The 24,993-nt window shown below is 44.6% G+C and overlaps 1 protein-coding gene across 4 annotated transcripts in view; it reads right to left on the reverse strand.

Moving 5' to 3' along the window:
* Positions 1 to 24,993, reverse strand: part of ttll11 (tubulin tyrosine ligase-like family, member 11) — a 247,625-nt gene that overhangs the window by 88,617 nt on the left and 134,015 nt on the right. The window contains exon 1 of one of the 4 annotated variants that reach the window (XM_070862615.1): positions 17,736 to 17,824. The exons of the other annotated variants lie outside the window; for them this stretch is intronic. The gene's annotated coding sequence lies outside the window, so the exon portion shown is untranslated. Of the gene's footprint in view, positions 1 to 17,735; positions 17,825 to 24,993 lie in introns of those variants that run through there. 4 annotated transcript variants of the gene reach the window in all.

Consider the following 24,993-nt stretch of genomic DNA (forward strand, 5'->3'; position numbering starts at 1 on the left):
TTAAAAGCTCAATATATAGAAAAATGCATACTTTAAAAACTCTCAAAAAATGCATGTATTTATAAAATATATTCAAAGACAAGGTGCTGGATTTTCAGTATGTTACCACCTCTGTTTGCGCCCCAGAGGGGTGGTAATGGCGGCAGAAATCACTTCCGGGCGGCCAGCTTCCAGCGCCCCACCGGGACATTCGGTGCTGGTTTTGCGGCGGCGTGGAACAGTACTGCCAGGGAGAGGTGGGTCAGTGTGCAACGTGCCCCTGGTTGCGGCACTGTTTCGAAATTTGTTTCACACACGATCCGTAGCGCGCCCTAGTGGGACCACCTGTGAAACCTGGCAGTTTGAGCTGTACTGGCCACAGTGAGGGAAGGAATGGCTACCTGAGATAAGTGTGATTGTTTTTTATTTTTCAGATTTATGTTGATGTGGCGTCAGCAAGGTATTGGGAATGTTTTGAGTGTTTTTTTTGCTGATTTATTTTCCACAGGGAAGCCTCTTTTATGACGTTCAGAGGCCGACTGTTTAGCCGACTGTTTAGTATTTTCAGTTGCTCAGCCGGCCTAGCGCCCTAAAAGAGTGTGGAATGCCTCCCTTAGCTCTTTTGCGGCTAGAGACGGAAACCATTTCCCGGCGCAAAATTTACCGCTCCGCCTAACTTCGCAGAAGAGGCGCAACTGAATTTCCTCGCCTAGCATATTTATATAGAGATGGGCCCTAAAATCCAGGGCTGCATAGAGTGCAAGTCTCATTTACACCCAAGGGCCCAGAATATTTGGGCCGGGGGGGGCAGGGTCGATTATCATCACCAGTCAGAGTGTCTTCTGTGGGACCTGGACCATTTAGGTCTCATGAGTTGTCTTCTCTGCCTTAGAAGCATGGATAGGCTTGGGCTGAGATGGCTGCCACCGATGTGCCCCTAAAAATGATCCTGTCCATGGGATCTGGCCTTGGGAAAGAGTCAGTGAGGGGGATTCCATTCTGCTACAATTATTCCAATGGAATGTGGCCATCAGTAATTTCCAGGCCATTGACAAATTGACAGGCTGGCTGGCTACCAGGCAGGAAAGCCAGAGATAAGCAAGTTGCAGCCAGGGACTGTCCCAGACAGTAAAGATTGGGGCTTGGTTGGTGGGGGGGGGTTAAGAGCACTGCAGCCGGGAGGAAGGGTGGAAAGGTGGTAAGGTGGTTGGAGCGCACAGCAATCGAGAGGGAGTGAGGAAAGGTGATAGGAGAGTTGGCGCACTGCAATCGGGAGGGAGAGAGACAAGGATCGGGCCAAAGTGCAGGGTTAGGAGCACTGCAGTCGGGAGGGAGGGAGGCGAGGATCAGGACAAGGCGAGTGGGAGGGGGTCAGAGCACTGTAATCAGGAGGTTTCCAGAGCCCTGGGAAACCCGGTCAGCCAGTGTTAAATTTAAATCAGGCTTCCAAATGCACTGTGGGAGCCCAATTTAAATAATATAATGAATTGTCTCACACAGACATAGCACGCAACCCATCGCAGTAAAAATGGCAGTAGGCGCATGCGTGAAAGGTTGGTGTTAAGTTTGCAATTTAAAATTTTTACCCCCCCTAACCCTCTCCCACCTGTCGCGGAGGGGTGTTAATATCAACCCCCATATCTCTGTTTCTTCTGAACATGGCCTCCATTTGTGTTACAACCCCCAAAATAGGGTTTTTAATCACTAACAACTTTCCATTTAAAAAAAATATATAATTTTCAGGAATGGAGACCTGGGTTTCCTGCTCTCCTTTCCTGAAAATTACATGACTTTTTTTTAAAGAAGGGACTACAGAAGTGCTTGAAAAAATACTCAAATCATGAATTTAGTTGAAGCATGTGCCGAGTTCCTTTGATTTGACTTTTTTTTCCTTGGTGTGTTTACAGTTCCAGCTGAGCTAATTTTGCAGTCCCATTTTAATTTAAAAAGATTCACACCGCGGACGGCGCTGTTTATTTTAAAAAGTACTGTTGAAAAAAGCTTTGAACATCACTTAAAACAGTTTGAGGAGTAGCTTCGTTGGTGATTTGTCTCTTGTTGAAACTGGAGCATAGCTTTGGTTTTGTCTGGTACTAATGGATGCATCCCATGCTTTTCTGTGATCTGAATTGCCCGTTAGTGACAGAGACTAATCAGATCACATAAAAACAACAATGGGGAGGAGAACAAAAGTCTCGGTGGCATGCACCTCAAATGGATCTTTTTAAATGCTATCTCAACATGTAACGGCATAATACAGGAAAAATAAACCACAATGCATACAATACCCATTAGATGGAGTCAGTGTACAAACAATCTTTATATCATATATATATATAATTTAAAGAAATCTTTGGTTTGTATAAGTTATAAACAGAACACATGCTGAGTAGCTGATGTGGTATGGAGAAAATATCACTTGCCTGCAACAATCATGACTTACTTGAAGTATTTTTCATCCACTGCAGATACCAGCATGCATTCTCTCTACATCTTGACTTATTGATACAACATTTGAAATGTTGCTAAGCAACACATCTTTAAAATTGTGCCCGTAATGCACTTTGCTACTTCACGAAAACCTGCAGTCATAAACATTAATGAATTCTGCAGAAATCTGAGCAGGTTCAGTATGGAGCATGGTGGGAGAAAAGATTGAGAGAAATCTGGTTATTTGGATTTCTAAATCTAAAATATTTGTTGCAGAGCAGCAATTCTATTTAGTTTATTGACTGAATTAATACAGAATAGGAAATAAAGGAAAATATTCAAGGAAAATAATGAAACAGCTTGGAATTAATACACATGAAAAATTTCTGACAGAAATAAATGAAAGTTAAGAATTTTTAAAAGTGGAATAATGGAATTTGGGGATATAATACAACTTTAGTAAATTTAATTTTGTAATCAAAATGCTTTTAACAATATTACTTAAGAACAAAAAAATTTTCAATGGTAAGTTACAAAAATATGGAAATAATCAGAATTAAATCTAAAGATAAAAATATGTGACCAGAATAAATCTGCCAGGCTTCAGGTAGTGGTTGATGAAATTTAGGGATATGACATTTGTTTCTTTGGAATGTGGGTGTTTTAGTCATGTAGACCATTTTATTTCTCTAGTTTAAGACAGACATTGTGGTGAGGGGGAAAAAGAAAAAAAACATTACTTCTTTATTTAAATAGTGGGAAAACATCAGGAATAAAAACAAAGTTCTACATAGAACTAGATTCAAAGATTTAACAGGAAAATTCAAAGTGAAGAAATAAGACATTTGAGAAACATGGGAAAAATATAAAACTTATAAAAGAGAAAAAGATCAATTAAAATAAAATAATGACTGCTTCAAGGCTGCAGAAAAAACTTATTTAATAATAGAAGCTTGATATAAATGTGAATACATTTATTATTTGTATTCGAGTACCATGGAACTCTGTGCGGAGCAGAATGAATTATAGAAATCAGATACTAGGAGCTACAGTGCAATTTCCACAAGCCTGTAGTTCTACCTTAATTTTTTTTGTCTTCCTCCAGCTGGTGGATGAAATTATGGGCTGGATTTTCAGCATTTTGTGTTTTCGCCCATTTCCAGGTGGAATTCGCGGCGGAGCGAAAAATTAAGCGGTGGGATAATGTTAGCGCCAGAGTGAGGAACTTTCGTCAAATGAAAGTTCATGAGGAGAATTAGAGTTAACTCCAGCATTGCACCACAGACTTTATGCGCTGGAGCTGAAAGTTCTGGCACTGACGTAATCTGCCATTCTGCACATGCGCTATTTGTTTCCCCCCTGTGCTTCTGGTCTGGTCTCCTGTCGCAAGCGCTAATGCAGGGCGCGGTCACTTTCTGCGCATGTGTGCACAGTGCAACTGGGGCTGAATCAGCCATTTTACATTTGGATTTTGATGATGGAGGAGGAGGATTGAAGACAGTGTGCCAGGTGATACGTACTTACCACACAGTATAAATGCACAAGAGGCCCATGCTTGAGAGGTCAGTCTGTGACCTCTCCTTTATTCCTCAGCACTCAAGTAATGAAGGTGGGTGGAGCTTCCCCTTTTATACCTGAAGGTCCAGGTTAGGAGTGTCTCCCACCTAGTGGTCAGTGTTCTCACGGTGTACAACTTAGGTCAGTTTATACATGGGTTACAATGCTGGTTGAATACATGACATCACCTCCCCCACCAAAGTCTTATTGGGATCACAGGTTGAGTCTCTCTGGTGGTTTACGCTCCCGTGTAGAGCACCTGAGTTGGAGCTCCGGATGTTGGGCGCTGGCCTGAATGTCTGCTGTTTGCAGTGCCTCAAGCCTGTCCGGACTGCCCACAGTGACTGGGCTCTCCTCCCTTTGGTTCCGGTGTTCGGTCACCTGTGGTGGAGTGAACTCTATATCGTGTTCTTCCTCTGCTTCTTCTATGGGGTTGCTGAACCTCCTTTTTGTTTGATCCACATGTTTGCGGCAGATTTGTCCATTGGTAAGTTTAACTACCAGAATCCTATTTCCCTCTTTGGCAACCACAGTGCCTGCGAGCCATTTGGGCCCTGCAGCGTAGTTGAGGACAAAAACAGGATCATTTACATCAATACATCGCGCCCCTGCATTCCTGTCATGGTAGTGATATTGTGACTGGCGCCTGCTCTCGACAATTTCTTTCATGGTGGGGTGTATAAGGGATAATCGGGTTTTGAGCGTCCTTTTCATTAGTAGCTCTGCGGGTGGAACCCCTGTGAGCGAGTGTGGTCGGGATCTATAGGCCAACAGGAGGCGTGATAAGTGGGTTTGTAGGGAACCCCCTTGGAATCTGAGCATCCCCTGTTTGATTATCTGCACTGCTCGTTCTGCCTGGCCGTTTGAGGCCGGCTTGAACGGTGCCGTTCTAACATGGTTAATCCCATTGCCTGCCATGAAGTCCTGGAATTCAGTGCTTGTGAAGCACGGGCCATTGTCGCTGACCAAGATGTCCGGTAGACCGTGGGCGGCGAACATTGCCCGTAGACTTTCTACCGTGGCAGAGGATGTGCTTGAATTTAAAATGTCACACTCGATCCATTTGGAGTAGGCATCTACTACAACCAAAAATATTTTCCCCATGAAAGGACCTGCGTAGTCCACATGGATGTGTGACCAAGGCTTGGCGGGCCATGGCCAGGGGCTAAGGGGGGCTTCCCTGGGCGCATGGCCCAGCTGGGCACACGTGTTGCACCTGCGAACACAAAGTTCCAGATCTGCGTCTATCCCTGGCCACCAAACGTGTGACCTGGCAATTGCCTTCATCGTGACAATGCCCGGGTGCCCATTGTGGAGTTCTCTGATGAACACCTCTCTGCCCATCTGGGGCATGACTACGCGGTTTCCGCACAGTAGGCAATCGGCCTGAATCGTGAGTTCACCCTTGCACCTGTGAATGGTTTAAATTTCTCAGGGCATGCCCTGTACGTGGCTGCCCAGTCCCCATTCAAGACACATTTCTTGACTAGAGACAATAGCGGGTCTCTATTTGTCCAGACTTTAATCTGACAGGCTGTCACGGGTGAGCCTTCGCTTCCGAAAGCTTCAACAGCCATGACCATCTCAGCACCATGCTCGGTAGTCCCCTCAATTGTGGCGAGTGGGAGCCTGCTGAGTGCATCGGCGCAGTTTTCGGTGCCCGGTCTGTGCCGAATTGTGTAGTCATAGGCAGCTAACGTGAGTGCCCACCTCTGTATGCGGACCGATGCGTTTGCATTTATGGCCTTGTTGTAGGCCAAAAGGGACGTTAGGGGTTTGTGATCTGTCTCCAGCTCAAATTTCCTGCCAAACAGGTACTGATGCATTTTCTTTACCGCATATACACATGCGAGCACCTCCTTTTCTACCATCCCGTAGCCCCTTTCTGCCTGGGACAGATTCCTGGAGGCATAAGCTACCGGCTGTAACTGACCCTTGGCATTGACATGCTGCAACACACACCCGACACCATAGGACGACGCATCGCACGTTAACACAAGTTTCTTACATGGGTCATATAGCGTTAACAGATTGTTGGAACATAACAAATTGCGTGCTCTATTAAAAGTCCTTTCCTGGCTGTCCCCCCAGACCCATTCGCGACCTTTCCGTAGGAGCACGTGTAGCGGCTCTCGCAGCATGCTCAATTTGGGAAGGAAGTTACCAAAATAGTTCAGGAGCCCCAGGAACGAACGCAGCTCCGTCGTGTTACGGGGTCTGGGTGCTCTCTGGATCGCTTCCGTCTTGGATGCAGTAGGGCTGATCCCGTCTGCTGCTACCCTCATCCCCAGGAATTCTACCTCTGGAGCTAGGAAGACGCACTTCGCCTTTTTCAGTCGCAGACCTACCCGGTCCAGTCTGCTTAGCACCTCCTCCAGGTTGTGGAGATGTTCTTCAGTATCGTAACCCGTAATGAGGATGTCGTCCTGAAAAACTACCGTCCCTGGAATCGACTTGAGGAGGCTTTCCATATTTCGTTGGAAGATCGCAGCGGCCGAGCGAATCCCGAACGGACATCTGTTGTACTCAAACAACCCCTTGTGTGCCGTGATGGTGGTCAGCTTCTTCGACTCACTCGCCAGCTCCTGGGTCATGTAAGCTGAGGTCAGGTCCAATTTTGAAAAAAGTTTGCCACCGGATAGCGTCGCAAAGAGGTCCTCCGCTCTCGGTAGCGGGTACTGGTCTTGGAGTGACACCCGATTGATGGTGGCCTTGTAATCGCCGCATATCCTGACCGACCCATCCGCCTTGAGCACCGGCACAATCGGGCTCGCCCAGTCACTGAATTCGACTGGCGAGATGATGCCTTCCCTCAACAAGCGGTCTAATTCGTCTTCTATCTTTTCCCGCATCACGTACGGCACCGCTCTGGCCTTGTGGTGTACTGGTCTGGCGTCCGGGTTTATGTGAATCACTACCGTGGCCCCCATGAAAGTGCCAATGCCGGGTTGAAATAATGAGTCAAATTTGTCCAGGACCTGTGAGCATGATACTCGCTCCACAGAGGAAATTGCATTGACATCGCCCCATTTCCAGTTCATGACAGCAAGCCAACTCCTCCCCAGTAGTGTGGGACCATCCCCTGGGACAATCCAGAGTGGCAACCTGTTCTCCGAATCTTTGTGGGTCATGACTACCGTGGCGCTGCCTAGCACCGGAATGATCTGCTTTGTGTAAGTCCGTAGCTGTGCGACAATCGGCGATAATTTTGGCCTCCTGGCCTTGGATGCCCACAACATTTCGAACTGTTTGATACCCATCAGGGACTGGCTGGCACCCGTGTCTAACTCCATTGATACTGGGATGCCATTGAGGAACACTTTCATCATTATCGGTGGCGTCCTGGTGTATGAACTGTATACGTGCTCCACATGAACTCGCTGAACTTTAGCTTCCAGCGATTTCCCCCAGTGTCCATTTCTGCAATTTCTGCAGGTATTTTGCTCATCTCTGCAAACTCCGGCTGAGTGTGTGCCTCCACGCCTCCAGCATGAGTTGCGGTTTGAAACAAAAGGTCCCTTGCCAGTCGATCGTCCCTGACTGATCCTGTTATTGTCCTTGAGTGCACCATTAACAGGTGCTGATGGCCCCATTACTGGCCGCATTGTCCCTTGCAATGGCGTGAATCGCTGTTCAGCTTGCCATTGTCTCTGTCGAACTCCCCCTCTGGGTTCGACTACATGTTGGGGCATGCCTAACTGCCCTTGTCTGCCTGGAGAACTGTGTGCTGCTTTAACAATGTTGAATCTCTGTCCCAACCATTCCTTAACACAGTACCTCTCGTCTGTTCTGCTAGTGGCCATGCTCGCGTGGTTTAAATCCCAGTTTCTTGTCGCTATTGATACGTCCTTACTACACAGTATAAATGCACAAGAGGCCCATGCTTGAGAGAAGGTCAGTCTGTGACCTGTCCTTTATTCCTTAGCACTCAAGTGATGAAGGTGGGTGGAGCTTCCCCTTTTATACCTGAAGGTCCAGGTTAGGAGTGTCTCCCACCTAGTGGTCAGTGTTCTCACGGTGTACAACTTAGGTCAGTTTATACATGGGTTACAATGCTGGTTGAATACATGACACCAGGCAATTCAGCCACGAGGCTAATGAAGCTCTGGTGGGGGCTGCGGAAAGGAGATGGCAGGTTTTGCATCTTCGGGGTGGTTCTAGACCACTGCCATCCATATTTAAGAGGATTTGGAGCGAAATTACTGAGGTCTCTGCCTCGAACACTGGTCAGGACTGGCACACAGTGCCGAAAGAAATTTAACGATCTCACCAGGGTCATCAGAGTACCATTTTCATTCATGCACTCCTTCATTACTTCAAGGATAAATCTGACACACTTTGTTCTCATGCTGTTGGTGCCTCTCAGCATTCTGTGGGTTGCCTCCTAAAATGCATGACACATAGGTAGGCTTCGTTCGGCATCCCATTTGCCATGAATGATCTTTACACATTATTAAGATTGTTTTCTGAGATCTCATAAGATGGCTCCCCACTTCGATGTCCTCCAAATAAACCACGTGCAACTTCCGAGGCCATTAAACAGAGGACTGTATTAGAAACATAGAAAATAGGTGCAGGAGTAGGCCATTTTGCCCTTTGAGCCTACACCGTCATTCAATAAGATCATGGCTGATCATTCCCTCAGTATCCCTTTCCTGCTTTCTCTCCATACCCCTTGATCCCTTTAGCCTTAAGGGCCATATCTAACTCCCTCTTGAATATATCCAATGAACTGGCATCAAAAATTCTCTGCGGCAGTGAATTCCACAGGTTAACAACTCTCTGAGTGAAGAAGTTTCTCCTCATCTCAGTCCTAAATGGCCTACCCCTTATCCTAAGACTATGTCCCCTGGTTCTGGACCTCCCCAACATTGGGAACATTCTTCCTGCATCTAACCTGTCCAGTCCCGTCAGAATCTTATACGTTTCTATGAGATCCCCTCTCATCCTTCTAAACTCCAGTGAATACAGGCCCAGTCGATCCAGTCTCTCCTCGTATGTCAATCCTGCCATCCCGGGAATCAGTCTGGTGAACCTTCGCTGCACTCCCTCAATAGTAAGAACGTCATTCCTCAGATTAGGAGACCAAAACTGAACACAATATTCCAGGTGAGGCCTCACTAAGGCCCTGTACAACTGCAGTAAGACCTCCCTGCTCCTATACTCAAATCCCCTAGTTATGAAGGCCAACATACCATTTGCCTTCTTCGCCGCCTGTTGTATCTGCATGCCAACCTTCAACATGATCATGACACCCAGGTCTCGTTGCACCTCCCCTTTTCCTAATCTGCCGCCATTCAGACAATATTCTGCCTTCGTGTTTTTGCCCCCAAAATGGATATCCTCACATTTATCCACATTATACTGCATCTGCCATGCAGTTGCCTACTCACCTAGCCTGTCCAAGTCACCCTGCAGCCGTTTAGCATCCCCCTCACAGCTCACACCGCCACCCAATTTAGTGTCATCTGCAAACTTGGAGATATTACACTCAATTCCTTCATCTAAATCGGTAATGTATATTGTAAATAGCTGGGATCCCAGCACTGAGCCCTGCGGCACTCCACTAGTCACTACCTGCCATTCTGAAAAGGACCCATTTATCCTGACTCTCTGCTTCCTGTCTGCCAACCAGTTCTCGATCGACATCAGTACATTACCCCCAATACGATGTGCTTTGACTTTGCACACCAATCTCTTATGCGGTACCTTGTCAAAAGCCTTTTGAAAGTCCAAATACATCACATCCACTGGTTCTCCCTTGTCCACTCTGCGAGTTACATCCTCAAAAAATTCCAGAAGATTCGTCAAGCATGATTTCCCTTTCATAAATCCCTGCTGACTTAGACCGATCCTGTCACTGCTTTCCAAATGCACTGCTGTTTCATCCTTAATGATTGATTCCAACATTTTCCCCACTACTGATTGTCAGGCTAACTGGTCTATAATTACCCGCTTTCTCTCTCCCTCCTTTTTTTTAAAAAAAAAAAGTGGTGTTTCATTAGCTATCCTCCAGTCCATAGGAACTGATCCAGAGTCGATAGACTGTTGGAAAATGATCACCAATGCATCCACTATTTCTAGGGCCACTTCCTTAAGTACTCTGGGATGCTGACTATCAGGACCCAGGGATTTATCAGCCTTCAATCCCATCAATTTCCCCAACACAATTTCCCACCTAATAAGGATATCCCTCAGTTCCTCCTTCTCACTAAACCCACTGTCCCCTAGTACATTCGGAAGGTTATTCGTGTCTTCCTTCGTGAAGACAGAACCGAAGTATTTGTTCAATTGGTCTGTCATTTCTTTCCCCATTATAAATTCACCTGAATCCGACTACATTTGTCCTCACTAATCTTTTTCTCTTCACATATTTATAGAAGATTTTAGAAACATAGAAACATAGAAAATAGGTGCAGGAGTACAGGTGGTGCATTTGACCCTTCGAGCCTGCACCACCATTCAAGATCATGGCTGATCATTCACCTCAGTACCCCTTTCCTGCTTTCTCTCCATATGCCTTGATCCCTTTAGCCGTGAGGGCCAAATCTAACTCCCTCTTGAATATATCCAATGAACTGGAATCAACAACTCTCTGCGGCAGGGAATTCCACAGGTTTTGAGTGAAGAAGTTCCTCCTCATCTCAGTCCTCAATTGTTTACCCCTTATCCTTAGACTATGTCCCCTGGTTCTGGACTTCCCCAACATCGGGAACATTCTTCCTGCATCTAATCAGAATTTTATATGTTTCTATGCGATCCCCTCTCAGTCTTCTAAACTTCAGTGAATACAGGCCCAGTCGATCCAGTCTCTCCTCATATATCAGTCCTGCCATCCCGGGAATCAGTCTGGTGAACCTTCGCTGCACTCCCTCAATAGCAAGAATGTCCTTCCTCAGATTAGGAGACCAAAACTGAACACAATATTCCACGTGAGGCCTCACTAAGGTCCTGTACAACTGCAGTAAGACCTCCCTGCTCCTATACTCAAATCCCCTAGCTATGAAGGCCAACATACCATTTGCCTTCTTCACCGCCTGCTGTACCTGCATGCCAACTTTCAATGACTGATGTACCATGACACCCAGGTCTCGTTGCACCTCCCCTTTTCCTAATCTGCCGCCATTCAGATAATATTTTGCCTACGTGTTTTTGCCACTAAAGTGGATAACCTCACATTTATCCACATTATATTGCATCTGCCATGCGTTTGCCCACTCACCTAACCTGTCCAAGTCACCCTGCAGCCTCGTAGCGTCCTCCCAGCCACCCAGCTTAGTGTCATCTGCAAACTTGGAGATATTACACTCAATTCCTTCATCCAAATCATTGATGTATATTGTAAAGAGCTGGGGTCCCAGCACTGAGCCCTGCGGCACACCACTAGTCACTGCCTGCCATTCTGAAAAAGACCCGTTTATCCTGACTCTCTGCTTCCTGTCTGCCAACGAGTTCTCTATCCACGTCAGAACATTACCTCCAATACCATGTGCTTTAATTTTACACACCAATCTCTTGTGTGGGACCTTGTCAAAATCTTTTTGAAAGTCCAAATACACCACATCCACTGGTCCTCCCCTGTCCACTCTACCAGTTACATCCTCAAAAAATTCCAGAAGATTTGTCAAGCAGGATTTCCCTTTCATAAATCCATGCTGACTCGGACCGATCCCGTCACTGCTTTCCAAATGCGCTGCTATTTCACCCTTAATAATTCATTCCAACATTTTCTCCACTACTGATGTCAGGCTAACCAGTCTATAATTCCCCGTTTTCTCTCTTCCTCCTTTCTTAAAAAGTGGTGTTACATTAGCTACTCTCCAGCCCATAGCAACTGATCACCAATGCATCCACTATTTCTCGGGCCACTTCCTTAAGTACTCTGGGATGCAGACTATCAGGCCCAGGGGATTTATCGGCCTTCAATCCCATCAATTTCCCGCCGAGAAGGATTTCCTTCAGTTCCTCCTTCTCACTCGACCCTCGGTCGCCTAGTATTTCCGGAAGGTTATTTGTGTCCTAGGAGGGGGCAAGTAGAGCACGAGAGAAAGCCTGCTGCGAACGCAAAAACCGACCGCAAAAGCCTCCGCAGACATGCGAAGAGAAAAAGACCAGTGAAAACAAACGCAGGTCCCCCGCAGTCAGACCCAGGCGAACCGACAATGGGGAGCAAAGAAATGGCGGACCAGCCAAACAAATACTTCGGTTCTGTCTTCACGAAGGAAGACACATATAACCTTCCGGAAATACTTGAGGAGGAGGAACTGAAGGAAATCCTTATTAAGCGGGAAATTGTGTTCGGGAAATTGATGGGATTGAAGGCCGATAAATCCCTGGGACCTGATGAGTACTCTGCGATGCAGACTAAGGAAGTAGCTCTAGAAATAGTGGATGCATTGGTGATCATTTTCCAACAGTCTATCGACTCTGGATCAGTTCCTATGGACTGGGGGGTAGCTAATGTAACACTACTTTTTAAAAAAGGGAGAGAGAAAATGGATAATTATAGACCAGTGAGTCTGACATCAGTAGTGGGGAAAATGTTGGAATGAATTATTAAGGATGAAATAGCAGCGCATTTGGAAAGCAGTGACAAGATCAGTCCAAGGCAGCATGGATTTATGAAAAGGAAATCCTGCTTGACAAATCTTCTGGAATATTTTGAGGATGTAACTGGTAGAGTGGACAAGGGAGAACCAGTGGATGTGGAATATTTGGACTTCTGTATTTGGAGTATTTTGCAGTCAGTTTTTATGTTCCCTGCAAGCTTCCTCTCGTACTCTATTTCCCCCCTCTTAATTAAACCCTTAGTCCTCCTCTGTTGAATTCTAAATTTCTCCCAGTCCTCAGGTTTGTTGCTTTTTCTAGCCAATTTATATGCCTCTTCCTTGGTTTTTACACTATCCTTAACTTCCCTTGTTAGCCACGGTTGAGCCACCTTCCCAGTTTTATTTTTACTCCAGACAGGGATGTACAATTGCTGAAGTTCATCCATGTGATCTTTAAATGTTTGCCATTGATTATCCACCGTCAACCCTTTAAGTATCCTTTGCCAGTCTATTCTAGCCAATTCACCCCTCATACCGTCGAAGTTACCTTTCCTTAAGTTCAGGACCCTAGTTTCCGAATTAACTGTGTCACTCTCCATCTTAATAAAGAATTCTACCATATTGTCAATCTTCCCCAAGGGGCCTCGCACAACAAGATTGTTAATTAGTCCCTTCTCATTACACATCACCCAGTCTAGGATGGCCAGCTCTCTAGTTGGTTCCTCGACATATTGGTCGAGAAAACCATCCCTAATACACTCCAGGAAATCCTCCTCCACCGCATTACTACCAGTTTGGTTAGCCCAATCAATATGTAGATTAAAGTCACCCATGATAACTGCTGTACCTTTAGTGCACGCATCCCTTATTTCTTGTTTGGTGCTGTCCCCAAGTTGGTGGTCTGTACACAACTCCCACTAGCGTTTCCTGCCCTTTGGTATTCCGCAGCTCCATCCATACTGATTCCACATCATCCAGGCTAATGACCCTCCTCACTATTGCATTAATTTCCTCTTTAACTAGCAACGCCACCCCGCCTCCTTTTCCTCTCTGCCTTTCCTTCCTAAATGTTGAATACCCCTGGATGTTGACTTCCCAGCCTTGGTCACCCTGGAGCCATGTCTCTGTGATGCCAATTACATCATATCCGTTAACTGCTATCTGCGCTGTTAATTCGTCCACCTTATTCCGAATACTCCTCGCATTGAGGCACAGAGCATTCAGGCTTATCTTTTTAACACACTTTGCCCCGTTAGAATTTTGCTGCAAAGTGGCCCTTTTTGTTTTTTGCCTTGGGTTTCTCTGCCCTCCACTTTTACTCATCTCCTTTCTGTCTTTTGCTTCTGTCTCCATTTTATTTCCCTCTGTCTCCCTGCATAGATTCCCATCTCCCTGCCATGTTAGTTTAACTCCTCCCCAACAGCACTAGCAAACACTCCCCCTTGGACATTGGTTCCGGTCCTGCCCAGATGCAGACCGTCCGGTTTGTACTGGTCCCACCTCCCCCAGAACCGGTTCCAATGTCCCAGGAATCTGAATCCCTCCCTTCTGCACCACTGCTCAAGCCACGTATTCATCCGAGCTATCCTGCGATTCCTCCTCTGACTAGCATGTGGCACTGGTAGCAATCCTGAGATTACTACTTTTGAGGTCCTACTTTTAAAATTTAGCTCCTCGCTCCCTAAATTCGTCTCGTAGTACCTCATCGTTTTTTACCTATATCGTTGGTACCTATGTGCACCACGACAATTGGCTATTCACCCTCCCTTTTCAGAATGTCCTGCACCCGCTCCGAGACATCCTTGACTCTTGCACCAGGGAGGCAACATACCATCCTGGAGTCTCGGTTGCGGCTGCAGAAACGCCTATCTATTCCCCTTACAATCGAATCTTCTATCACTTTCGCTCTCCCAATCATTTTCCTGCCCTCCTGTGCAGCAGAGCCACCGACGGTGCCATGAACTTGGCTGCTGCTGCCCTCCCCTGATGAGTCATCCCCCTCAACAATACCCAAAGCGGTGTATCTGTTTTGCAAGGGGATAAACATGCTATTCACATCATTCTCAGCATCGTGCATGCTCCAGAGTGAATCCACCCGCAGCTCCAGTGCCGCAATGCGGTCCGTCAGGAGCTGGAGGCAGATACACTTCCCGCACATGTAGTCGACAGGGACACCGGAAGCGTCCCTGACTTCCCACATGGTACAGGAGGAACATAACACGTGTCCGAGCTCTCCTGCCATGACTTAACCCTTAGATAAACTTAGATTACATTCAGACAGTACGGCAATAAGTGCTTTGGTGGCTATCTGCTTGTATCACAAGAGCAGATGGACCCTCTTGCAACAATTCCCATTTTCATCTTTGCAGGCAAAGAAGTCTCATAATCGCCGCGGACAAGTGGAGGTCCACCTCAGACCTTGCCTCTCGTGGACATTGAGGAGAAAGTGGCAGGCCTCATTGGCGTCACTGGTCGGGCAGCTGCCACTGGGGGCGCTGACCCCTGCTCGGATACTGAGGATAAGTCCTGCACACTCCCTGATCTGGGTTGGGGCAATGTCCTGCAGTGCCTCTGGATTAGATATAATGGAGTAGCGGCGGTCCTTCAAATGAGCCTGTACTATGCGACCTTCCTCATGCCCCCTCCCCTTCTGCTAACCACTCATCTGTTGTTTTCTACTTCCAGATGACCAGTCACAGGCACAGCATTCCTCAAAGGACCATTCCATGTCAGGTCATTGTCTGGAGGAGGAGGGAGTAGCAGCATACCAATGAGTCGACTCCGGCGCAGCATCATTCGATCCCTGCTCCACCACCGGCACTCAGCTCCTCGGAGGACGATGTGACGTTCTCGGGGTTCGAGGAATCCGAGGCTCCTGGGACCAGTGGTGTGCAGCAACACAGTGCTGGGGTGGAATCCCGCAGGCCATCTCTCCGGAGATGAGTCGGCAAAGTCGGTCTGCTGACAGACAGGCAGATGCGGAACTGGACATGGTGGGAATGTCCAGGGAGAGCATCCAAATCAGCCGACATTTCCTTGATGTCTTAGGTAGGATTCCACCGAACATTGACAGTCTGAAAGCAACCATTACGGAGGTAGGGTTGCAGATTGTCAGTGCAAGCAATGATAACAGTGAGGCCATCAATGCCCACACAAGGCTGGTGGCCTCCAGTAGTGACACTAGAGTCCTGGAGAGTGTGGCGCGAGCCCTAGCACAATATGGCCCATCACAGGCACAAGCTCTGCTTCAGCTTGGGTAGGTGATGCAGTCCATGCCTGCCTCCATACTCTCTGCATTCTCCACTGTCACACAGGGAACTGACGGTGCTCCGGTTGCTAAGGAACCAGCCCTGATGGCGACTGAGTGGCTTCAAGGATATGAGAGGTGGTGTCATTCCTCCGGATGATAGTATTCCGTCTCCCCCGACTCAGTCGGCAACCAAGCATCAGTGACGGTTGTCACCCAAACCACCTGTGACTGGCGACGCTGATGAAGAGGCTAGCCAGTCAGAAGCCGGGCCTTCCATGCTACAAGCTGGTCTAGTGCATCCCCAGACGCCATCTCTCCTCCCAACTCAGCAGTGCTCTGGCAGCCTTACTGCACGCCATCTTGCTGCCACTTTGATTAGGAGCAGCAGGCAAGGGAGGGTGATGAAGGGAAGGAGTGCAAAAGACGGTGGGAAAAAAATAGTGGGGCAGGAATTGATGTTGCTGGATGATGTTGTTGATGCTGGATGCATCGTATATTATGTTACAGTATCACACTGGATTATGTTGTTGATGCTTGATTATGTTCTGATAATGTTGTTGAATTATCACACTGCTGGATGCAATTCATTTTATTTTATTTTATTTAAGTCTCACAATGAAGGTTACAAAGTTTACAATGTTCAATAATGTTTTTCTTTTCTGTAACCATTTCTGTGTAGTGTCTCATTTGCAGAATAAGAGGGGGAATAGTCAACATGGTGGGATAGAGTGGCCAGGCAACGCTCAAAACGTGCCATTCACTCTTCAAGCAAAGCGTTCAATTATGAGCTGTTGACGTCAGGCTTTTGCAGCGACAAAATCTCCACAATGTCTCCTCTGTGGTTGTGTCATGGGTTCCTTGCCAGGCTCCTCTTCCTCCTCCCCTTTCTCGAGGTGGTCCTGCAATCCCCATTGGCAATTCTCCATTGGAACTCAGAGACCTGCTGAGGGAAGTATTAGAGGCAGCCCCCAGAGTGGTCCTGGCATCAGAAGCGCTGTTTGAGCACTCCAATTGTCTGGTCAACGATGTTGCGTGTGCTGCATGACTCTCATTATAGTGATGCTCGGCTTCTGTCTGAGGGTTCTGGAGGGGGGTCATGAGCCAGGTGGCGAGGCGGTAACTTTTGCCCCTGAGCATCCAGCTCTGGCCTTGTGGTTGACGCTGGAACATGTGTGAGACACTGCTCTCATGCAAGATGAAAGCATCATGGATGCGCCCTGGATATTGGGCATTGACTGCCATGATGCACTGAGTATGGTCGCAGACGATCTGTACATTCATGGAGTGAAATCCTTTTTGGTTTCGGAAAGCCTCTGCATTCTGTAAAGGTGCTCACAGGGCGATGTGCGTACAGTCAACAACACCCTGAACATTGGGGAAGCCAGCAAATCGTCCAAAATCTACATCCCTCTCATTTTGGGTCTCCCTGGTCATTGGGAAGTTTATGAAGTCCATTCTGCGTGCGTACAATGCATTTGTCACCTGGTGAATGCAGTAATGTGTAGCATGCTGCGAGATGGAGCATATGTCCCCCGCTGATGCCTGAAAGGAGCCGGAGGCACAGAAGGCAAATGCCACAGTCACATTCACCTCGACAGGCAGTGCAGTCCTGTTGCCACTGGTAGGCTGTAGGTCTGCCTGTCGGAGCTGGCATTTTTTTCGGAAGCGCAGCCTTCTAACGCACTGTGCCTCAGCGAGCTGGAGGTATGAGCGATGTTCCCTGTAAAGCCTCCTTGGTTTAACATCTGTGACCTCTTCAATTATGTTGCAAATGATCAACAATAAGCCTTCTTCCAGCTTGAAGCTGTATGACAATAGCAGCCAGGATGAACGGCTCCTGACCTAACATGGCCCCCATCTTTTAAAATGTCCTTAAATATCCTTTATGAAACAAACTAGAAACTCACATAAATTTCACAATCAAAAGTATGCAATAACGCAGCGTTCTCCCAATCCTTTTAATCACTCACCACTGCGACTTTCTCCTTCGCTTTCAACATGGCGCTGTTAGCGCCTGGTGTGCCCTGGATCCGTCTGGTTTTTCTGGGTGGGTTCTCGGGCAGACGCTAAATTGGGCGAAATGCTCGGAAGTTAGCTAATGCACGACGATTTACGTCATCACAACAGTCAAAACAGCGGCGGGGCGGTAAGTTTTAGCACTACCGCAAAACCATTGCCGAAAGTTCCGTCCGGGCGCAAAATCTTGTGCGTCTCGTTTCGTGCCCCAAAAACATCATTTTTGCGTCCCGCAATAAAGGACATTTAAAACGATGGGGACGACCATGCTATGTCAGGAGCCGTTCATCCTGGCTAAATGGGGTGAAAATCAGTCGAAAATCCAGCCCCATGTGCCTTGGTTAATGTGGTTTAATTTCTGGTTATCTTGATTTAATTCCATGATTATCTATAAAAGGTGGTAGTGGTCTTAAAAAGTATTGAGCCAAAAACAGTGGGCCAGATTTTCCTGCAACGGTGAGATTGGCGACATACACCGTAAATCTCGCTGTTTAGCGCATCGATCTTGCCGTTGATAACTTTGTCCATATTTTCCTGCATTTCTAATTAAAATATACCTCAGCAAGCATAGTGGTGAATTAGAAGCAGCACAACCTATGGACATTGAATGACAAGCGTTCAAAGGCTGTCAGGGTCTCTTTGGTTACTTTACTGCCAGTTTCAAATACAACCCCAAAGTAATTAAAAATGCAATCCCAAAGTAATTTTTTTTTTAAACCTTAATTTGCTTTTAACATACTGGCACCAGACATGATTCCAGTAACTGCAAGGGAATATCTTTGTGGACTTCAATTTATAGGCTACATGACATCAATTTTAAATCCTATGAATTTAAATATGCTCTCTTCCTATATGTCCTAGGGTCACAGCCTCTTGGTAACACTCGTCAAAAAAGGTAAGTTTAACAGTGGCAAAGTGCACACATGCATGGAAAATATGGAATGGTGTAGGTAATGGTATAATTCACTCACTGCATAATTTCTTCTTTGTTTTGTGCCATTCAAGGGACCCTATGTTGTAGATGCACCACTAAAATGGCACAAGTCTCCAGGACAATCAAGTCTGTATTTCCACTGTCTGGAAGTCTGCAACCTGCCACCCAATATATGCTCTTAAAATCTCTTGCAAAGATTGCGACAGTGGAATTTATTATGATCCTATGATAAAGAGGTCTTGTATGCCAGTTGTTAAAACTACTGTTAAACTAGGCAAGCTCCCATTTGAAATATTATACCGATTGAGCAGTTAATAATAGCTATAAAGCAGGCTGGGGGTTTGGCGCAAGGATATATACAAGAGTAATTAACTAAGATTTGTTACCCACATTCATTGTAGCTTTGCTTATAGGTATTACCACAGATCAAGATTGTACTTATGAAGGAGTCATTATGAGTTTCATTTAAGTGGTATGGTCTTAAGTATCTTTAATTACCATGCATCTTCCATGCTTGCTGATTTAGATGGTTGTGAATTGTTCTTTATGTCACAGGATGATGTTTTATATTTGCCTCCTTACATTCTGTCATTTCACTTTCAGGTCATGGCTTTCTGTTTGTGCCAGGGTATATAACCTACCTTTTTATACATCTATACCTAAACTGCTCAATAAAAACATCATAGATTAAAAACATCATAGATTAAAAACAGCACAGAAATGTATTTGAAAACAAACAAAATCCTACTGAGGGCAAAGATCAGATTGATGTTGGATATTGTGTTCTGGCTGAAGCCTATAAATATAAGCATAGGATGCAGAGTTTCATAAGTTTTTGAATGTCTCAAAGAATTTCAGAAGAAAGAATTAATTTACCAGATTATCCTTTACCCAATGTATAAATCTTGAAAAAATGATGTGATTCATAATAGCTTTGATGCAGTACTGTAAGAAAACCAGAAAGATGAACACTGCAGTTTTATAAACCATTCCACTTCAACCTGGCAGTCACATAGCATAACAAGGAAACTTGCTGCAGAACACGAGTCTGTTCCGGGAGGTCAGTCACAGAACTATTAACACTTTCATTCACAGTTGCTGCTTATACAGTTTTGACAAGAATAATTAGAATGATTAGAAAGAATTACACAAGGCTGGGAGTCTGTTCCGAGGCAGTCATATATTGGGAGATTAAATTCCAATAAGCCCATTTTCGGACCTGAAATGGGCGGCGCACACCTAACCAGGAGGCTCAAGGCCAGCCCGAAATCGGGCCTAGTCTCATTAATATTAATTGGGCATGTTTCCGGTGCCAGTTGTGCCACAGCCGGCAGCTCACCCATTTGAAGAAAATGAACATTGGCCCACATGCCTCGCCAGCAGCGGCCCACAAGTAAGTCCCCCGGGGGTGGAGCAGCAACGACGGGAGGGGAATCAGGATACTGTGGAGTCGGGGGAGCATTCCTGCTCCTCCCTGCTCCACAGCTACTTTAAAAAACACTACCTTTTCGTTACAGTCACTGCTTAGGCCACAATGATCGCTTAAGAACCCCAAGTGGAGGCCAGCTCCTGCTCCTCTCCGTGATATCCAATTTAGCAGAGGAGACTCTAAACACGCGAGCTCCCTCATTTCCATATGCCCAACAACTATTTTTTGTGGTGGCGAGGGATGCATAATGAGATCCAGTTTTCAACCTCTGAGTTTAAATGATATAAACAAATTCATCAATGTTATCTGAATATTCAGAAACTTTAAAGCACACAAAATAAATGATCTGCTGAATACATTCAAAGTTGAACAGAGTCCATGGATATTCTAATTTGGATGTACAAGGTTCATTTGAAAATGTATCAGCTGACTCAAAATGTAATGATACACATTTTAATTTGATGATAATTGGAAATAGTGGGACTAGTATATAATAAAGTAACTCCTAAGCATCTTATACTATTATATTTAACTAGTAGTTAGAGATAGCTTGAGGGCAGAAATTTTGTTCAGTAGTTAATAAGCAGAGTCAGATTTCAATGATCGAGGTAATGGCAGAAATTTAGGATGATATTGTATATTTTAATCGAGTAAAATATACACTATCATCCTAAATTTCTTTGAATATATTCAGCAGATAATTTATTTTGTGGGCTTTAAAGTTTCTGAATATTCAGATAACATTGATGAATCTGTTTATATCATCTAAACTCAGAGGTTGAAAACTGGATTTCATTATGCATCCTTAGCCGCCACAAAAAATAGTTGTTGGGCATATGGAAATGAGGGAGCCAGCGTGTTTAGGGTCTCCTCTGCTAAATTGGCTATCACTGAGAGGAGCAGAAGCTGGCCTGCTCCACTTGGGGTTCTTAAGCGATCATTGTGGCCATATAAAGATCAAGTTAGCATTCAAATGAGTTGATGGTTCTGTGTTGGGATCTAAGGACAGACGATTTAAGCAATTCACATCAGTAAATTAGGTGTGCAGGTGGTTAGATGTAAAAAAAATTATGCAGCATATGCGCTATTAAATGATCAAACAGGGAGACAACTTAACCCACCCAATAATGTTTTCCCACTACAAAGTCAGCCATCTCCAAAAAAAAATCCAGTGTAAACTTCTACAGCAAGCTGGAACAGTATGTGCTCAGGCTGCACACAGCAATGAACAGAGAACTTACAACAACTGAGCCTTCAGAGAAATACTTAGAGAACAGGACATTAGAACAGAGCTTTTGCTATGTATTTTCATGCTGAGATAATAACCAATTATTGCAGTAATTTACCTTGATTTTTCTAGACTTGGATTTAACGGATATTTTACTCCCACAGTTCAAAGTGGCATCCATTGTGTTATTATAATTTCCATATTTTGGGGCAATGTCTCTAATTTGCACAATGTATCGTGCAGTACTCCTGTATTAATTAATTCTTCCAATAATAAAGACCAATCAGTAGTTTTGATTGCTCATATAGCTGATGTAAAAAAAACTTTGAAAACAAAAAGGAAACAGAAACAATGAAAGCAAAAATATAATTAGCTTCTGATAGAACAATACTATTGGCTAGTCTTTAACGCTATGCCCAATTTTTCAGATTTTACAATTTTTTTAAATGCAGCATACAAAGTAGTCATTTTTATGTTGCATTTGTATATGTATGTGCGCAAGTATGTGCGTAATTTTGGAGCAATATTATTTTTAAGCACGTGTGCCTTTTGGGACTTCTGTAACTTTGCAAAATTATTCCATTCAAATTCACAGAAACAACTGCACAGCATTCCAACCATCATGAGGTGACTCACTGAAGCCATAACCTGTAAAACTCAAATGAACATTTAATGAAGTAACTAAAGATAATTATGGGGGAGCAAAAAATGTCCTTCAAATTAGATCTTACTTTTAAAAAGTGCAATTCGAGCTACATTGAGATGAAATTGTTGTTTGGAACATGTCATAAAGGCATAGAGGCATTTAAAAGGAGCTAAATTTCCACATCACAATAATGAGGATACAAATAAGCAATTTACTTTTGCAAGCAACCTATATAATTAAACCTTTACTAAGTTACTGTGTTGCTCTTTTAGGAGGGCAGACTAAGCATAAATATATTAAAAACTATTGGCATTCAGTTCCGAATCTAAATCTTGCGTGATATTGTGATTTGCTAAAATAAAGAGATGATTATGAATGATTTCTGAGATTTAAAAAAATCTCATCATGTGCAGCAAACAGCATATTCATGATTGAATTCGTATTGAGCTAAAGGATGTATATAAATTAAAGTACACTCTTCTAGTTGCTTTCGGGCAGCAATTATACAGCTTCAGCAAGGTCTCAGAATTTGAACCCAACTAATTTGGTAAAGACCCAGGATCCTATTTGCTTTAGTTACTGTCACCTTGCACTATTTAGACATGGTGAGCAAAGTCAACAAGAACTTAGCTGCCTTCTTTGAGTTCATAGTCATTAGTTTTGTGTCATCTGCAAGTTTAATTATCTTGTATAGAGACTGCAGTTCCAGGTCATTTATGTATGCCAGGAACATATGGGGATCTCAATATGGGCCCTTGGGGACCCCACTCACTACGTTCTCCATCACTGTGACCCAGGAGCTCTTATGAATACCTGCCAATATAGTCCCTTTAACCAGCTGATATTCCACATCCACGTACGATGCATAATACGTCCCTTGTGGTACTTTATAAATAGTCTTTTGAAAGTCTAGGTACGTGGTCATATGGTTTTTTAATGTTACTTCCTCAAAAACATCAGCAGCTATTCAAGTGCCCTTAGAAGCCATCAATGAACAAGGATATTTTGAAACGTGTTGCACTACTGCTAAAGAAGAAAGCATGACATTATATCCAATTGTCAATATGGCTTTACCTTTCTTAGAGATGTGGAAACAGGCTACACCAGTGTGGCTTTGTAAAACCACTAATAAAGAGTGAAAATTGAAAAATTATACTGCAAAATGTATGTGACACCTTCATTTTCCTAGTAATGAACTATTCCGAGATGATCTTTTTAAGCTACCTTCTATTCTTATGGTTCATTTGTTTTAATCTTCCAGATAATTACAGCCAAATCAAAATCTTTCCCCACAATATATGGCTCATCTGTTTGTAAACTGTTCATGTGCTGGAAGGACCAGGCTCCAATTCTTTGAGGAATTGTCTTTTCAATGAGTTTATGAATGATTATGAAAAATAATGACTAAACACATTATCACGCAGCATACTTCGATTAGAAATTTCCTACTTGGGCAACTATTAATAAGAAAATGTGTAGTCAAAAAGTAAGTTTTTAAAATGTCTTTGTGTTATATGCAAGTGTACAAAACTTTTGAGAATAACTTTGGTCTGTTTACGTATGCATCTGTTTTGAATATTTAAAATAATTACAAAACAACATTTAAAATCCAGGATATAAACAGTAAGTGAAGAAAACAGCCTGAGTAATTAACAAATAGCCTTTTTCTCTAGTATTAGCTCAACAGTGACAGTACATTCTAGCTATGAGCACAACAGAGTTTGTAGCTGTGAATTGACCTCAGAAGTCAGCTTCATACTATTTATTACATAGCAGACCAGCTAATAGAGATATTTGTTGGACTGAAGGTAACCAAAGCAGAATAGGTAATCAGAAGAATAAATAGGTTATTTATCCAACATATGTGGGAGTAGCTACTCTTCAATAAATGCTATTTAATATTGGTATATTTTAAATGTGGGCGACCATCTTTAAATTCCACATCCGAAGGTATAAGCTCAAAAATAAATGCCAACACAATACAAATTCCTGTTGCATTTTTTAATTCTCTTACCCCATTCCTCTCTGTCAGCCATTTTTAAGTATAAAACTGCTATCTTTTCCACTTACTCAGAATGTAGTGCTGCTGCTAGGGTGTAAAATGAAAGCTGCATTTTCAATATGCAGGCTAGCAGTAATCTTTTACTGCTTTTGATAATGTATGTCTGTACAGTTTATCTGTAAAATTTGGGCCTGCTGATGGTACACGGGCAGTAGAGTAGGCAAATGTAGCACCCATTTTGCACTTGGAAGATCCTACAATTAATTAGAAGTATGACCAGTTTATTTTGATGACAGGGGAAGGAATATTGGCCAGAATACCAGGAGAACTTCTTTTGAATAATGCCTTGTGGATTCACTCTGGAGCATCCATGATACTGAGAATGACGTGAGTAGCACGTGTAGCGAGTTGGTCGTACCGCAGGGAAAGGTTCCACAGCCAGATAGGGAATGGAAGACCAGCAGGAAGAGCAGTGCAAGGAAGGTAGTGCAGGGGTCCCCTGTGGTCATCCCCCTGCAAAACAGATACACTGCTTTGGGTACTGTTGGGGGGGGGATGACTCATCAGGAGAGGGCAGCAGCAGCCAAGTTCATGGCACCGTGGCTGGCTCTGTTGCACAGGAGGGCAGGAAAAAGAGAGCGATAGTGATAGGGGATTCAATTGTAAGGGGAATAGATAGGCGTTTCTGCGGCCACAACCGAGACTCCAAGATGGTATGTTGCCTCCCTGGTGCAAGGGTCAAGGATGTCTCGGAGCGGGTGCAGGACATTCTAAAAAGGGAGGGAGAACAGCCAGTTGTAGTGGTGCACATTGGTACCAACGACATAGGTTTAAAAAAAAGGGATGAGGTCCTACGAAACGAATTTAAGGAGCTAGGAGCTAAATTAAAAAGTAGGACCTCAAAAGTAGTAATCTCTGGATTGCTACCAGTGCCCCGTGCTAGTCAGAGTAGGAATCGCAGGATAGCGCAGAT

Source organism: Pristiophorus japonicus, chromosome 20, assembly GCF_044704955.1.
Source record: "Pristiophorus japonicus isolate sPriJap1 chromosome 20, sPriJap1.hap1, whole genome shotgun sequence".
NCBI lineage: Eukaryota > Metazoa > Chordata > Chondrichthyes > Pristiophoridae > Pristiophorus > Pristiophorus japonicus.